Source organism: Glycine soja, chromosome 10, assembly GCF_004193775.1.
Source record: "Glycine soja cultivar W05 chromosome 10, ASM419377v2, whole genome shotgun sequence".
Classification (NCBI taxonomy): Eukaryota; Viridiplantae; Streptophyta; class Magnoliopsida; order Fabales; family Fabaceae; genus Glycine; species Glycine soja.
Genome location: NC_041011.1, coordinates 21,985,874 through 22,002,821, shown reverse-complemented (window position 1 = coordinate 22,002,821; position 16,948 = coordinate 21,985,874). Strand labels below are relative to the sequence as shown.

At 40.6% G+C, this 16,948-nt stretch overlaps 1 non-coding gene across 1 annotated transcript; it reads right to left on the bottom strand.

Annotated features, from left to right (window-relative positions):
• Positions 1 to 16,111: 16,111 nt before the first annotated feature.
• On the bottom strand, positions 16,112 to 16,218 carry LOC114372727. Its single transcript, XR_003658295.1, has one exon. It is a non-coding gene; the product is annotated as a small nucleolar RNA R71 (small nucleolar RNA).
• Between the last annotated feature and the right edge of the window lie 730 nt (positions 16,219 to 16,948).

The window sequence follows — 16,948 nt, the reverse complement described above, 5'->3', positions numbered from 1 at the left end:
GAACACCCGACCACTGCGGGTTATGCCGCTAAGGCCGGTAATGTTGGTCACCTTGGCTGACAAGGAGTCAACCTCGGTTGTCGCCCTTTCTCCAAAAGCGGGAGGGGTATACTTCCATGGAACGACCTTATTGCTTTGATAGGAAAACGACGTTGGCTTGGGCGCTGTCGGGGGGTACTTGGGCCTGGAGCCGATCACATTCCTAGTGAAACATATTACTAGGGCTTTTGGGGTTGGGGGAGCCTTCCTTTCCTCCGACTGCATGCAAATCTGCGGCTCTTCCCTATCTTCCTCAGACACTTCGAGCTGCCCCCAATCCATGAGCTGTTGAAGTAACTCTTCCACCGCGGGGCAGGTTTCCATGTCGTGTGATTCCCCGAGATGAAATAGACATTTGTCACTTTCGCCTTCGCCACGAGAGACCATGCATGCTGCCTGCAGCGACTGGTAGATGAATCATCTAGTCGTAGCCACATCTTTTAATCTCTTTGACCCTGACGGCCTATCCTTTTCGATGGCGTTTACGCTAGCCCCTCCATGACTGGCTAGTGGATTAGTTTTAACGTTGGGGCCCTCCTCTTGGAATGATAGCCAGTCGGCATTTATTAGGTGATGTATCTTATACTTGAACGGCAGGCAAGAGTCAATGTCGTGTCCGGGAGCCCCACTATGATATGCGCATGTGGCATTTGAGTTGTACCACTTGGGGTATGGTGGCTGGAAGACCTTCCCGGGTATGGCTACCACCAAATGATTTTCCAATAATGAGGGCCACAACTCGGAATACGCCATGGGAACAGGAGAGAACTCGTCTCTCGAGGGGCGTCGTGCATTGTTAAAGCTCGCACCAGGAGTTGTATTATTGGCTGGCCGAGGAGTGGCTGGAGCTGTGTGTTGGGCAGGCATTTTTTCTGTTGCGGGAGGCCCTTCCACTTGAGTTGGGAGGGAACTTCCGGCTCGGATCGAAAATTTCGGGTGGTTGTGTTGGTTTGAGTTTTGGGCATTTTAGGGCGCTTTCATCCATGTTGGGGCGGTGGTGACCGCGTGGGTATCTCCATCCTTTTTCCGTGTGCCCACCACTGGGACTCTTCTATTGTTGTTGGGGGAAACGTTGGAGGCATATTCAAACTTTCCTTTTCTCAGTCCGAACTCGATTCTTTCTCTGGCGAAGACGAGGTCTGCAAAGTTAGCCGGCATATATCCTATCAGCTTCTCGTAGTAGAACGCAGGCAACGTATCTACCATAATCGTGATCATTTCCCTTTCAGTCATAGGCGGGACGACTTGGGCTGCTAGGTCTCTCCACCTTTGAGCATATTCTTTAATGGACTCATGTTCCCGCTTGGTCATGCTCTGAAGTTGGTTCCGATCAGGAGCCATATCCGTGTTGTATTGGTACTGCCTAATGAAGGAAGTTGCCAAGTCTTTCCTTGACCGGATCTGAGAAGCTTCCAGATTGGTGTACCATGCCACAACTGCTCCGGCTAAGCTGTCTTGAAAGAAGTGCATTAACAGCTTTTCGTCCGTAGAATATGTCCCCATCCTTCGGCAATACATCCGAAGATGACCTTTTGGACACGTCGTCCCTTTGTATTTATTAAAATCTGATACTTTAAACTTGGGAGGAATGATGATGTCAGGTACCAGACACAGATCTGCTAAATCTGAGAACGGATAGTTGCCGAGGCCTTCTACTGCTCTCAGCCTCTCTTCAAGTAGATCAATCTTTCCCTTGTCTTTTGCAAAGGGAACGAGTTCCTTAACGAGTGCGGATGGAGACGGTACATGGCGGACTATGTTTGGTTGGGGCAACTCATGGGGGGCTGGATCCTTGAGGGGAAGTAGAGGGCCTAAATGGGCGTCTCCTTCATCATCTTCCTGCAGAGGATAGTCGGCCTGAGGAGGGAGTTGTCCCTCAAAGGTAGGGGCTTGGCTCAAATCGTCTGGGGCAGTACGGGGAGTGAAGTCTAGAGGCAAACCATAAGGGTAGGCTTGAGGACTATACCTCCGATTGAAACCCATCGTGTTTCTGTCTCGGCCCAAGTTTATTGCGGGCTATAGCACCGGTTCTGCTTCCCTAGCTGTATTGGAAGCGGTTGCCGTAGCATTATCTTCTATAGTTTTTTGAAGCTTTAGCATGGCCTCTGTGATAGAAGCCATTCCATCTTATTTCTGGATCGAGTGTTATAGGGGTGCCTTTGGGCTTTTTTAGTTATGGTGAGTTCCCTAAAGAAACAAACAGTGGTGAGTATGCCACCAAAACATGAATATGCTAATGAATGATCAGAGCACTTGGATCCACCTTAAGGCTTTTTTAGACAACGTGATGAGTTTCAGAACTTCTCTTTTTTATAAAAAGGAACAAAAGCTTTTATCTAGCCAAGATCATACAAAAGTGTTACAACAGAACCTAACGGTTTCTAATTATATGGGCCATTAAATCTATCATGTGTTGACAGTAATTGATTAGCCCGTGAATTTCCTCTGGGGCTGAACACACTTCGGCGATGGCCTTTGCTTTGGCTAGTAGTCGCGGGAGGTCTTGACTTCCATTTAAGGTGAAGGCGAACCTATCCATCCATATGGTCGCTTCTTGATGCAATGCATCAATCACCCTCCCTCTTGCTTCCTTCTCGGCGTACGCTTGTGCAAAGTCCTCTACTAGTTTTTTCTCATGGGTCAAAGACTGGTTTAACCCTTCTTTGTACTGCCCTATTATAGCTAGCATGCTTCGCTCCGTGGCTTCTAAGTGTTGGGCCAAACTCCTCTTGGATCTTGAGCAAACAGCTAACTCTTCCTTTAAGATCATGCCATGTACTCGTGACTGGTCTCTTTCCTCTCTCCGGAGCTTGAGTTCATTGTTGCTGTCCCACAGAGCTCCTCCGAATTTATCTTGGCCATACTCTTCCTTGCGAGCCCTTTTGGTTTCTTGTTCAAGGGCTTTTGCGGTAGTCGCATTTTCCTCTCGTAACTCGGCACACTCTTTCCGGATGCTTGTAGCAGCTGACTTGAACTTTTCTTTGGCGAGTCTTGCCTTTCCTAGCTCTGATTTTTGAGCTTGGACTACTTCATCCTCTAACCCTCATGTATGAACTCTTAGCCATTCATGATAACCACCGATGATGCCATTACAGATGCCCCTAAGTTCTTTATCTTTCCTTAACGGGCTTTCCCACGCCTTGTGGACTCTTTGTACAATCTTGAGACATTGCGCACCGAAATCTCTCACAAGGAATGGCGAGAGGCTCTCTTACGTCAGTGCTCCCCTCATGGGGTACCCTAACAGTCTTATGGCAAGTGCGGGATTATAGTTAATACAACCCCTCATCCCTATCAACGGAACATTTGGGTAGTCCCCACATGAGAAGAGAACTCCCTCCTTTCCTTCCTTCCATCACGGAAACCAGTTTATTGTGTTGCCTCCTATCCCAACCATGTATTGGTCCCAATCTACTCTTCTCTTTTCAACGCACGAGCGATAACTTTGAAGCGGACACAGGTGCCTTATGCCTTATTGGAATAGGTGTGAAACCAGCCATACAGAAAGAGCAGGTAAGCAGCAGACAATCCGTGCACTGTTCTTCTCGCACCTTCGGTCAAATGTATCAAATAAGTCCACCAACATAGCTACCACCGGGCTCTCCTTGCTATGGTGATATGCAAGGAAAGCATCAATTGCGGCTAGGTCCACCAAACCGTCCACGTTTGGAAAGAGGACAACCCCAAAGATTAGCAAAGCTAGTATATCTGCAAACGGGACCCACTCCTCTTGATTCGCCATATCCCTTGCCTTGCCTTCCAAGTACTTCCGTTGTAGGCCCACTACGCCGTTTCGGGTTTGCTTCCTATGATCCAACTCTCTCGCCAAATCTCCGACCACAGTTGCAATCTTGCTCAAGGAGGGAAGAAACCCGGAGAAAAGATACGGTTTTCTTCCCCCAATAGGGCATCCTAAAATCTCCTCAAATTCTTCAACAGTCGGTACTATTTGGAAGTCCCCAAATGAGAAGCATCTCAACGGCAGTTCATAGTATTGGGCGAGGGATACAATGGCTTCCGTAAATACCTCCGCTGTGGTCAAATCTAAAATCTTTCCGTACACTTTGCGGAAGGCTTGCCTTTGGAGGGATCCCATCAACCGTCCCAACTCCTTAAGGCTGGTGACATCTAGGCCCTTAATCTTGACTTGATAGAATCTTTTCCCGTTTTGATTTGTCCCCATCATTTACCTTAAAAAGGGTGGATCAAGGCTCTGATATGAATGATGCAATGCGCATGCATGAAACGAAAAGCAAAACAAGTGGTAATTTACATAGGCGAGACTGAAAAAGATCCATTTTTTTAATACTATAATCTAGGCGTTGCGGCGCCCCAACGTATGCATTAAAAAGTGACGCATTACTCTAAAGAGACAAAGTATCACTAGCTATACAGCAAAACTATAATTTATGTGCTATTCGCGGACGAATGCATGAGAACAAATGGCACAGAGCGTGTTCGCTCCATGCCCCTATTTGGGGACCTATAGGATGATATCTAGAGGTCTCTAATAACTACTCCCAACGATTCATATCTCACATGGCTATTTTTTAGAGGTATCATCACTCAAGATAATAATGTTGCAGCGGTATGGAATACCAGTGACAACACATTATAAAGATAGAAAGCTCTAGACGAGGTTTCACTATTATCAAGCAAGTCGGAGACCTAGCATGACCATAGATTCACCTCCACTCCTTAAATTCCCATGGACCCGGGTATGGGGCCCCTTTTTACTCAAACCCGTGGGTGCTTAGAATGCAGTGTAAAAATGTGGAAAAGACAGCATTTATTATATTTACACAGTTCAACAAAATGCACACACAAAGTTTCATAATTCCACAATTTCCTAAAATAGGCCTAACTCACAAAAACAGTCCCCAGTGGAGTCGCCAACTGTCGCAACCTACCCTTTGCGAGCGAGCGAGGCGAGGCTCATGGGTGCGTCTTCCAAAGGAGGAAAATGCGTGGAGTCGCCACCAACGTTTATTTGTGGAAAAAGTCGGAAAAACCGAAGGAAACCGGTCATGAAGAATATTCTAGATTCGGGAGTTGTATTTACGTTTGAGGAAGGTATTAGCACCTCTCACGTTTGTCCCAGAGGACAACAGCCTTAGATTAGGATTGTGTGAAATTATGTATTTAAACCTTTTATTTCCTTTTTTATTTTTGAGGTCGACAAAAGCGGGGCTCTTGCTCCTACGTACCCTCCATCGAAGAGGAAATCAGACCTACGTAGTTCTTTTTTAAGGGTGAATCAAGCGATTCTTTTCACTTGGAAGGTGGTCATTTTAAGGCGTTGGACCTTAAAATGATCCATTTTTACTTGGTGAGAAGAACTGAGGTATCGAACCTTAAAATCCTTTTTAGTGATTTTTTGCGGACGAGCTTGACTTTGCGAGTTGATTTTAGCCTTAGTTTCACTTTAGTTATTAGTCAATTTAATTTAGAAAGAGAAATCCCAAAGAGAAACGTCAGATTGATTTTTTGCTTTATTTTACTAAAAGATATTTTTTGATTATTATATTATTTATTTACCTCTCTTTGGTTTCCAACGTGGTTACGGCATGACCGAACGATCGGATTTCATTTTAACAGAAATTAACGGATATTACAAATCAAATGATCGGTGGAAATTTATTTTATTTTTTGATTAGGCGAGAAAATGACTTAAGTAAATGACTGAAGTACGTCAAAAGGGGGTACGAAAAGTAAATGAAATAAGAATAAAAGTACACGAAACAAATGAGGACCACCACGGGTACATAGAATGAATTGGAAAGTTCGATTTTGGGAACAAACCGGTTGAAGACCGAAGAACGACGAAGAACGAACGATGAACGACGAAGAACGATTGAAAATCTTTGCGAAATCACCCACAGAAATGTTACGGAAGTACCTCGGCTTGGATTTTCTTCACGGAAACAATTTTCCTCACTAATTTCAAGTGAATACGAAGTGCCAAGAAGGCTGAACCCCTTCCTTCTTCACTCCTCCCTCTATTTATAGGAAAATAGGGGAGGAGCTTGCCACCCAGCTCGCCCAGGCGAGCCAGGTTGCTTCCTCCAGAAGCAACCGCCTTCTGGAGGAAGAATCTGGAAGGCCCAAGTGGGCTTGGTTGCTATTAGCACCCTTTTTTTTACTAAATACACCCCCCTTTGCTTTCTTTGGTGATTCTTTTTCTGTAATGTTACGAAACTTTACGAATTTCATAACGATACTTGTTTCTTTCCGTAAGGTTACGGAACCTTATGGGTCATGTAATTACTCTTTTTTAGCTTTCGGAATGTTATGGAAACTCACGGATTGCGCAACAGCACTTCCTTTTGATTTTTGGCACAATACGGAATTTCACGGATTACGTAACAATGCTTCCTTTTGATTTTCGGCATGTCTCGGAACTTCATGTATTGTGCAACAAAGGGTGCCAAGTACCTCAAAGTGGTCAACCAATGGTTGCATGCCATCAAACAATAGTCCCCGGACGAAATTAGGGTATGACAACCTGAAATTGAGAGAAATTGATTATTCAACTCACAAAACAAAAATATAAATTATCTATTACCTATATTTAACAAAAAGGACTTATAATATTACAAAAACAACTATAAATTGGAGAAGTTTGATACGATATAGACAAGGTTTATACACAAAAGTTAGTCGTTTTCACTGACTAACAATAATAGGGCAATTTTAGAGTCATGAAATCCACTAATTCATAATTTTGAAACACTTGATAGCAATCAAAATTTTCTCCTTCAGAGAATTCAGAGTCAAGGTATTTAGGATCAAGAATGAAACGATTGGAAAATGATGAGTAATACCTCTCACGTTGGTCATAAGTGGAAAACAGAGTGAGAGAGCGTGATGATGAAATAGAGGGATTGGGTGGTGCCAGAGAGTCACTGGAAGGACCGTGGCAGTGGTGGCCTGTAGTAGTGGTGGAGGAAGAGAAGCCCTTGCGCTTCTTTGATGATTTTGCTATTTGTTGAAGTTTCTGAAAATTTCAATCAGTGGGTTTTGTAGAGGATTTGAAAAGATGAATTTTGCAATTTGTTTGAAGCGATTTGGTGAAGAAATGAAGAAGATATGAAGATTTGAAGATTTTAGGGCGTGGGGCACCGTTAGAGAGAGAGAAGAGAAGAATTTCTGAACTTAGAGAGAGAGAAAAGTCCTATTTATAGTCAGGGACGATTGGTAATCGATTACAAACCATTGTAATCGATTATAGGCGTCATAATGTAACTGTCTAACTGTCTGGTAATCGATTACTGGCTATGGTAATCAATTACACCTTTATTGTTCCATGGTAATCGATTACATACTTAATGTAATCGATTACATACCCTAAAATCATTAAATATATAAGGAGGAAACTATCATATGTAATTTTATGGGCTAGGAATCTACGTTAGTGATGTAAGCTCCATTGGAGATTCTAGGCCTAGGATCTTCTTCATCAATGGATTCCTTTGCTTCTTGGAAGATGAACGGTAGTGGAATGAAGAAGGAAGAGAGAGAGGAGATGCCACTTCAAGGAGAAGATGAGTCTAGAAGAAGCTCACTACCATAGGTGGCCATGGATAAGAGCTTGGAGGAAGAAGGAGATGAATGAAGGGAGAGGAAGAGAAGAGCACGAAATTTTGTGCTCTAAAAGAGCTCTAAAATCTAAAGTTTAATTTTCAAATGATCAAAGTTAGAAAAATGCACACACATAGCCTCTATTTATAGCCTAAGCGTCACACAAAATTGGAGGGAAATTTGAATTTCTATTCAAATTTTTGTTAAATTTGAAATTGAATTTGTGGAGCCAAAATTTCACTAATTATGATTAGTGAATTTTAGATATGGTTTAGCCCACTAATCCAAGATCAAGTTCAAGATTCTCCACTAAGTGTGCTTAGGTGTCATGAGGCATGTAAATCATGAAGGACATGCATAAAGTGTGACTATATGATGTGGCAATGGGGTGTAGCAAGCAAATGCTCACCTCCCCCTCTAAAATTTAATTGGATTGGGCTTCTCCCAATTCAATTAAATTTATTTCTCAACACACACATCAAATATTCCCTTAATGCATGTGAAATTACAAAACTACCCCTAATACAAAAACTAGTCTAGGTGCCCTAAAATACAAGGGCTGGAAAATCCTACATTTCTAGGGTACCCTACATACATTATGGAGCCCTAAATACAAGGCTCAAAATTAATGAAACCTTAATCTAATATGTACAAAGATAAGCGGGCTCATACTTAGCCCATGGGCTTGAAATCTACCCTAAGGCTCATGAGAACCCTAGGGCCTTCTCTTGCATCTTTGGCCCAATCTTCTTGGAGTCTTCTATTCAATGCCCTTGGGGGTAGGATTGCATCAGTTAGATTGATCAACAATTCCTAATTCTCTTATAGTGGTAAAGAAACTTTCTTTGGGCAGAGGTTTTGTGAATATATCGGCCAATTGATTTTTCATTTCAACAAACTCTAGTGCATAATCACCCTTTTGAACATGATCTCTAAGGAAGTGATGCCTAGTAGGATTTTTTGATAGGTTGATTGCACTCGTATTGTTACAATGAATAGGAATGTGATCAAGCATTAAACCATAATCAGAGAGTTGTTGTCTCATCCATAGGATTTGTGCACAACAACTTCCAGCAGAAATATATTCCGCTTCTGTAGTTGATAAGGCAACACTATTTTTCTTTTTGCTATGCCATGATACTAGTGCATAACCAATAAAGTAGCAAGTCCCACTAGTGCTTTTTCTATCGGTTTTACATTCAGCAAAGTTAGAATCAGAGTATCCTACTAAGATATAAGAGGAATTCTTAGGATACCATAAGCCAAGATTTATAGTGCCTAGTAATTATCTCATTATTCTTTTGATGGCACTTAAGTGAGATTCTTTAGGATTGGCTTGATATCTAGCACACATGATAAAACTAAACATAATATCTGGTCTACTTGCTGAAAAATAAAGAAGAGATCTGATCATACCTCTATATTTCTTTATATCTACTGATGGACCAACTTTATCTTTATCCAAGTAGCACGCAGTGCTCATAGGGGTGGCCATTTGTTTAGCATTTTCCATTCCAAACCTCTTAAGCAGTTTTTTGCAATTTTTTTCTTGACTAATAAAGATTCCATTTTTGGTTTGTTTTATTTGTAGTCCAAGAAATAAATTCAACTCACCCACCGTGGACATTTAAAATTCAACTCTCGATATATTATGGGCTGTAATCGGATATCAAAGTCAGAAGTTATGACAATTTGAATTTGCCCCGAGTTTCTATGTTCAATTTCGTGCGTCTCGATAGCCTCAATTGGACAACCGAGTCAAAAGTTATTGTAGTTTGAATTTTCCAGCAAACTCCAGGTTCAATTTCAAGTGTCTTGATATTTAATAGTCTGCAATCGGATACGAAAGTAAGAGTTATGGTCATTTGAATTTGCTCGAACCTTTCATGTTCAATTTTGAGCGTCTAAATATATTATGGGTTGCAATCGGATACGAAGTTAGAAGTCATGGCCATTTGAATTTTCTTGGAGCATTCGTGTTCAATTTTGAGTGTTTCAATTTATTATGGGCCGCATTCGAACATTCTGATGGAAGCTTGCTTGTGGGGCTTCTATGGAGGCTGGATCTTTGAGCTTCAATGAGGTCCTTTAATGGTGATTTTCCACCATGGGGATGCAGCGGAAGAAAAAGGAAAAGAGGTGAGAGGAGGCACCATCCACTAGGGAATAAGCCATGGAAGAAGGAGCTTCACCACCAAGATGAGCCTTGGATAAGAAGCTTGGAAGGATGCTTCAATGGAGGAAAAGAAAGAGGGAGAGAAAGAGAGAGGGCGGAGCACGAAATTCAAGGAATAAAAGAGGGAGAGAAGTAGAACTTTGAAGTATGTCTCACAAGACTCTCATTCATCAAAGTTACAACAAGTGTTACACATGCTTCTATTTATAGACTAGGTAGCTTCCTTGAGAAGCTTTCTTGAGAAAACTTCCTTGAGAAGCTAGAGCTTAGCTACACACACCCCTCTCATAACTAAGCTCACCTCCTTGAGAAGCTTTCTTAAGAAGATTCCTAAAGAAGCTAGAGCTTAGCTACACATACCTCTCTAATAGCTAAGCTCACCTCCTTGAGATGAGAAGCTAGAGCTTAGCTACACACCCCCTATAATAGCTAAGCTCAACCCCATGTCAAAAAACATGAAAATACAAAAAAAATTCCTTACTACAAAGACTACTCAAAATGCCCCGAAATACAAGGCTAAAACCCTATACTACTAGAATGGCCAAAATACAAGGCTCAAACGAAGGAAAAACCTATTCTAATATTTACAAAGATAAGCGGGCTCATACTTAGCCCATGGGCTCGAAATCTACCCTAAGGCTCATGAGAACCCTAGGGCCTTCCCTTGGATCTCTAGCCCAATCTACTAGGAGTCTTCTGCCCAATGCCCTTGCGGGATAGGATTGCATCATTCCCTCCACCTTGGAAAGGATTTGACCTCAAATCCCGAGGTTCTTCATACTCTGGGCTCCTTCCCTCAACACCTGCAAAAAGAACAAAAACATATGTATTAGTGGTGTTTGGTATGTTGAAGTAAGGTAAGTTCTGAAAACCAATTTCCTGGGCATCTTCCCATGAAGGAACATGGTTTCTCACCAACTCAATGAGTGGTGCTACAAGTATAGAAAAATATGGGACAAACCTTTTGTAAAAGTTTGTAAAGTCATGGAAGCCCCAAATTTTTCTTATACTTTGTGGAGTGGGCCACTCAGGAATGACCTTTATTCTCTTAGGGTTCATGGGAACCCCTTGATCACTATTTGAAAAATTAAGAAAAGTAACGCAATAAAACATACCTTTTTCTGTATTTTCATATTGATTATTCCTATCAAAAAGTATGACAAACCCAAGGTGTCCCATATGAGTACCTAAGTTTGTATTGAAACTAAAAATAAGAACAAACCTACCTAATGGGTCCCTATGTACACACACCATGAAGATGTTAGGTGTACGAGTGATTTTACAAAAAAGGGTTGCACCACTCAAAACATTCATCATACCACCTATTTTAGGGACTTGGTACCTAATAATACCTATTTTGGGCACCAACAAAGCACAAGGATTTAAGCTCTTGCGAACCAAACCCTCATCCAACAACTTCTTCACTTGAGGAATAAACTCAAGCCCAAGAGGTGTGGCAATGCTAGCAAGTGCCTTTTTACAAAAGAGAAAATGTGGAGGTTGTCTAAGAGGAAAAGTTTCTTTAATGTTTGTCTTTATTGTAAAATGAGTTTCCTTCTTAGCTAAACTCTTGGAGGAGACACTTACCTCCTTACACTTCTATTTAACCACTAATGGTTGTCCTTCTTCTTGGGGGTAGATTTCTTCACTAGATTCTTCCCCTTTTGCTTTTTGACTTTCACTAGAGGAAGGTGAAGAAGTAGCCTCATCTTGGCTACTATAAATGTTTTGGGCCCTCATAATCATGGTTTTTGTGGTGGGGCATTGAGAAGTAATGTGTCCTCTTCCAAGACATTTAAAGCACTTTATAGAGCTAGTTTTAAAGTAGTAGCCTCATCTTGGCTTGCTTTTCTATTGTCTTCCCCTTATCATCTTTGGGCTTAGAAGGTGTCACCCCTAAGATGCCTTGACCTTGGTCTTTCTTTGGATAAGAGTGAGAGCCATCAGATTTTGAAGTAGACTTCTTTTTAAGTTGTTGCTCTACCCTTATTTCCCAATCTAAGTTAGCCTCTACATTGTCCTTCCCATGGAAGTATGAGAGTTTAATGTTAACCTCTTGAGGCTTTCTTTCCTTTTCTCTTCTATGGGAGTGAGGTCTAAGATGTGACCTATGCCTTCCTTCGTAATAGTCACGAAGTTCTTCACTTAGTCTTCTTTCTTCCTCTCTTATTTTCTTTCTTTCATCTTGACTTATTTCTTCCACTCTTTTTTTTTCTTTTCTCTCTTGTTTTTCTTTCTATAACTTGAGGGAACTCAACTCATCTAAGATTCTAGATAAAGGGTCTTTATGACTAGTACCCTTGCCATTAACACTAGATGAATGATGACTCATGTTGGCTCCTAAGTTGTGGTTCTTTCTTGTTGGAGGTTTGAAAACAAAAGGTAAAAGAAACTATGGTTGAAACTAGCCAAATAAACACTAAAAGAGGTGTGAAAGATAAGGTAAAAAACTAATTGGTAAAAGGAAAGCTATCTAGGCGGTTTGACAATGGAAGGTAAAGGAAATAAGCTATGAAAGTAAGCAAGAAATGTAAACTAGGCGAATCCTATGAGTGTTTGGATGACCACATTCAAGGTTCCCAACAAAACACTCACTATCCTAAGGAAAAATTGCCTAAAATTATTACACAAAAATGGAAGTTTGGTAACCTATTGGAGGCTCCCAACACACTTCCAATGAAAGGCCTTTTTGTTACAAAACTTGAAAGCAATGAAGGTAAGTAAATTGCAAATTACAAAATTACAAAATGGTCCTCAATTTTGGTGGTTGTTCTCTCTTTGGTGATTCACTCAATTTGGAGTGCTTCTTAGTCCAATAGCTCTTAAGGTGGTTGGCCCCTTGCTTCTGGACTCAAATTCTTCAATGGATGGCACCAATCCTCCTTCCAATTCCCTATCTGGCAACCCACAAACAAGGAAACAAAGAGACAAGCAATGACCAAAGACAAAAAAAAATGAAATGAAAGCTAAACCAATGGAGTTTTAACAAGACAATTTTTCAAGGATTATTCAACAATTAAAGAAATGAAAAGGACATAGAAGCAAGCTAGGACTCAAAGAGAAACTTAGAATGGCTCTAGAGTAGAGTAAAAAAAGCTAAAAAAAAGACTCAACAAACCTCTAGTTTTGCACTTGTCTTCACACTAATTTTCAATTGAAATTTCCAATTATAGAATAAATTTTGAGCCAAAACAACAAGTACACTTTCCTTTCACCTTTTTTTTTTCTGGATACTGATTTTCCTGCCAACTTGTGTGATTTTTCGTATTTTTTCATTTTATCCAAATCATTTGTTTTTTTTTTTATAACTTTTTTCCAGATGTCTAGAAAATTCAGTAAACATTTCAGCTCAAAATTCGAAGTAACCAATTCTCAGTCATTTTTACAAGTTTGTATGTTCAAGCTGCCAGCACCAGCGATTTGTTTCTTTAAGCATGGTATATTGATTGCCTTGGGCTTACTTTCAACCTTCCTATGTATGTTGAACTCACTAGGATTGTTTACCACAGTTTTAGGAGTTCAATATTCACTTAGGATCAACATTTCAGCCAGCAATTCAATCACCAAAACTCAAATTCACAATAGACACAATCATAAGGAAACCTAAAAGTTCAAGAAAAGGTTCACAATCAAAGACTCTCTAAGAATTTTGCATGAACATGTTAAGGACTAATTAACATGAAAGATTTGACTCAAATCAAATAATAGGCTAAAAGAATTTCATACGCTCATTGATGTGTCATCATTTTCTTCTATTTTCTAAACCCTTTTTGCACCATTTTAATTACTGATTGGTCTTAATTGTAAATTAATTAGGCAGTTTTATTATTTGGGCTCATTTAGCTAATTTGATGTTTTTAATCTAATTTCAGGAATTAATGAAACATTGGGCTTAATCCGGATTTTGGTTGTGGACTTGAAGAAGGCAAATAAAGCAGCGCTTACCTTAGTTAATTTCTAATTAGGAAATTTCGCAATTTTATTTTATGTAGTTCAATGTTTATTTCGTTTTGGGCCAGAGTATTGTAATAGGGCCCAGTGACTTTGAGTGACTCTTTTTAAATAGCAGCCTTGGGATTCGTGCAAGGCATTCTGTTAGACTATTATTCAGAGCTTAGGGTTTATGGTTTTGAAGTTTTTCTGTTCTGATGCTATTGTTTCGTTCTTAATGCAATTTTCCATTTCCTGCTTCTAATTACAATTTCATTCTTGTTTCTTCTTTTATTTTCATTTTCGTTTCTGTCTCATTTACATTTCTGTTTATTTACGTTTCTGCTTCATGTTTCATTTACGTTTTCTGTTTGAATCTATGGAAGGCTAATTATTCTGGTGTTGTTTCCTTCTGAGGAAGAAGCCCAAATCTCTTTGAGGTTTCGTTTATAATGTGGTTCCCTGGCAGTTTTCCCTTCACCAGTTAATCCAAATTCGATAACATTAATCAGTGCACACTTCGTGTTCGATTAATTGCCTCTGAGCCTAACTTGCGTTCATGCTTAATGGACGAAGGGCTAACTGGTGTATGTGGTGCCTAATCACGTATTGACAACCCTAGGTTGATTTTTCGCTTTGTAAATTGAAATAGGGTTGGATTAAGTGGTTAACTGTTAGGGACGAATTCTCCATAACCCAGGATAAGAGAATGGCTTCTCAATCAGAGGAAACAACCCATTTTTAATATTATTAGTTTTGTATTCCAGTTTACTTGTTCTGCTCCTTAAATCACAAAACAAATAACCCCCCCCCTCCCCGCCCCCAATCGTTACTGTTACTGCAAGTATATTATGAACAATTGGTTTATCATTGCTCGTTGGGAAACGACCTAGGATCACTTCCTAGTTACTGCATTTTCATGTTTATTTGATTCGAGTACGACCTCGATCAAATTTGGCGCCATTGCCAGGGAGCAGTGTCCTAAGGTTCATAATAACTAGCTAGTGTTGTGTGTTTAATTCTTTCGTGTTTTAAGTTTAATTGTTAGTATTGTGATAGTATGTGTGTTAGTGTTGTTTAGTGGCCTGGTATTCTGTTTAGTGTGTGTTCTATTTTAGTTTTCCTATTAAGTGCTTCCCCTGTTTCAGTTTCGGGTGTTTTGTCGTGAATAGTATTTTGCGACGGACTTAGCGACCAATTTTGCTTGCGGCAAAACAGAGTAGTAGTAGAAATCAAGTAGAGACAGATTTTAGCAACCACCCATGCTGAATTATTTGAGATGTTTTTTTAGTAGCTAGGGTTGTTAGTTTTTGCTGAATTTTTTTGTGGTAACTTCTTTTAATCTATATTTTGTGGGGAAAATAGCTAGAGCCTTTAGTTTGGTCAGATTTGAAAGTTCCAAAAAAGTAGCAAATTTTGTGTTTGTCGAAACTTCAAACGGCCATAACTTTTGCTCCGATTATCAGAATCGCAATTATTATATATGTATTTGGGGTAGAAAAAAATTTCCTACGCCGTGGCATGGCTAAGGTCTCCATCGTCCAAAAATAGTGATTTTGTCAAAAGTTTTTTATTTTTCAAGTTTTATTCACTTATGTTTCTTAACCTACCATTTTTAGTTTCCATAGTTAGACTTTGACTTTTTGCCTGAAATGTTTTGTGCTATCTTCTCATCATTTTATAAGGTTGCTCACAAAATTTCAAGTCATTTGGATATCATTTGAGGGTAGCTGTAGTTCAAACCTGCACCTTTATTTACATGACAAAGCAACTAGTTGTGCATGCTGAATGTAGTGTATGACTAGAGGCAATCCATCTGACTTACAACCCTTTGATCCTGAGATAGATAGGACATTTCATAGATTAGTTAGGCATCATTTTATACCTTTTGATCATCCTGAGCATTCCATTACTAGTTAATCTGTGCATTCTGTTATTGGTGATTTTGAACATCCTGATTTTGAGCATTATAATTTTGAGCATTTTGATTTTGAACATTCTGAGAACATGGCACAACCTCCACCCCGTGAGAGGACTCTAAGGGAAATGGCTGCACCTGATTTCACGTACGAAAGCTTGTGCATCCAATACCCTGATGAGGATGTCCCATATGTTCTTAAAACTGGACTGATTCATTTGCTTCCAAAGTTTCATGGCCTTGCAGGTGAAGACCCGCACAAACATTTGAAGGAATTTCATATTTTCTGCTCCACCATGAAACCCCCAGATGTCCAAGAGGATCATATATTTCTGAAGGCTTTTCCTCATTCTTTAGAGGGGGTGGCAAAGGACTGGTTGTATTACCTTGCTCTACTGTCCATCACGAGCTGGGATGACCTTAAGAGAGTATTCTTAGAAAAAAATTTCCCTGCTTCTAGGACCACAGCCATCAGGAAGGATATCTCAGGTATTAGACAACTCAGTGGAGAGAGCCTGTATGAGTACTAGGAGAGATTTAAAAAACTATGTGCCAGTTGCCCTCACCATCAGATTTCGAAGCAGCTTCTTCTCCAATATTTTTATGAAGGACTCAGTAATATGGAGAGAAGTATGATAGATGCTGCCAATGGTGGAGCCCTTGGAGACATGACTCCTGTTGAAGCCAGAAATTTAATTGAGAAGATGGCTTCCAACTCCCTGCAGTTTAGCGCCAGAAATGATGTTATAGTCATTAGAGGAGTGCATGAGGTAGCTACAAACTTAGCTGCATCATCTGAAACTAAGAAGCTTGAAGGCAAACTGGATGCATTGGTTAACTTGGTAACCTAGCTGGCCTTGAACCAGAAATCTGTACCTGTTGCAAGGGTCTGTGGTTTGTGCTCCTCTGCTGACCACCATACAGACCTTTGCCCTTCCATGCAGCAACCTGGAGCAATTGAGCAGCCTGAAGCTTATGCTGCAAACATTTACAATAGACCTCCTCAACCTCAGCAGCAAAATCAACCACAACAGAACAATTACAACCTCTCCAGCAACAGATACAACCCTGGATGGAGGAATCACCCTAATCTTAGATGGTCTATCCCTCAGAACCAACAACAACAGCCTGCTCCTTCCTTCCAAAATGCTGCTGGCCCAAGCAGACCATACATTCCTGCACCAATCCAACAACATCAACAGCCCCAGAAACAACCAACAGTTGAGGCTCCTCCACAACCTTCCCTCGAAGAACTTGTGAGGCAAATGACTATGCAGAACATGCAGTTTCAACAAGAGACCAGA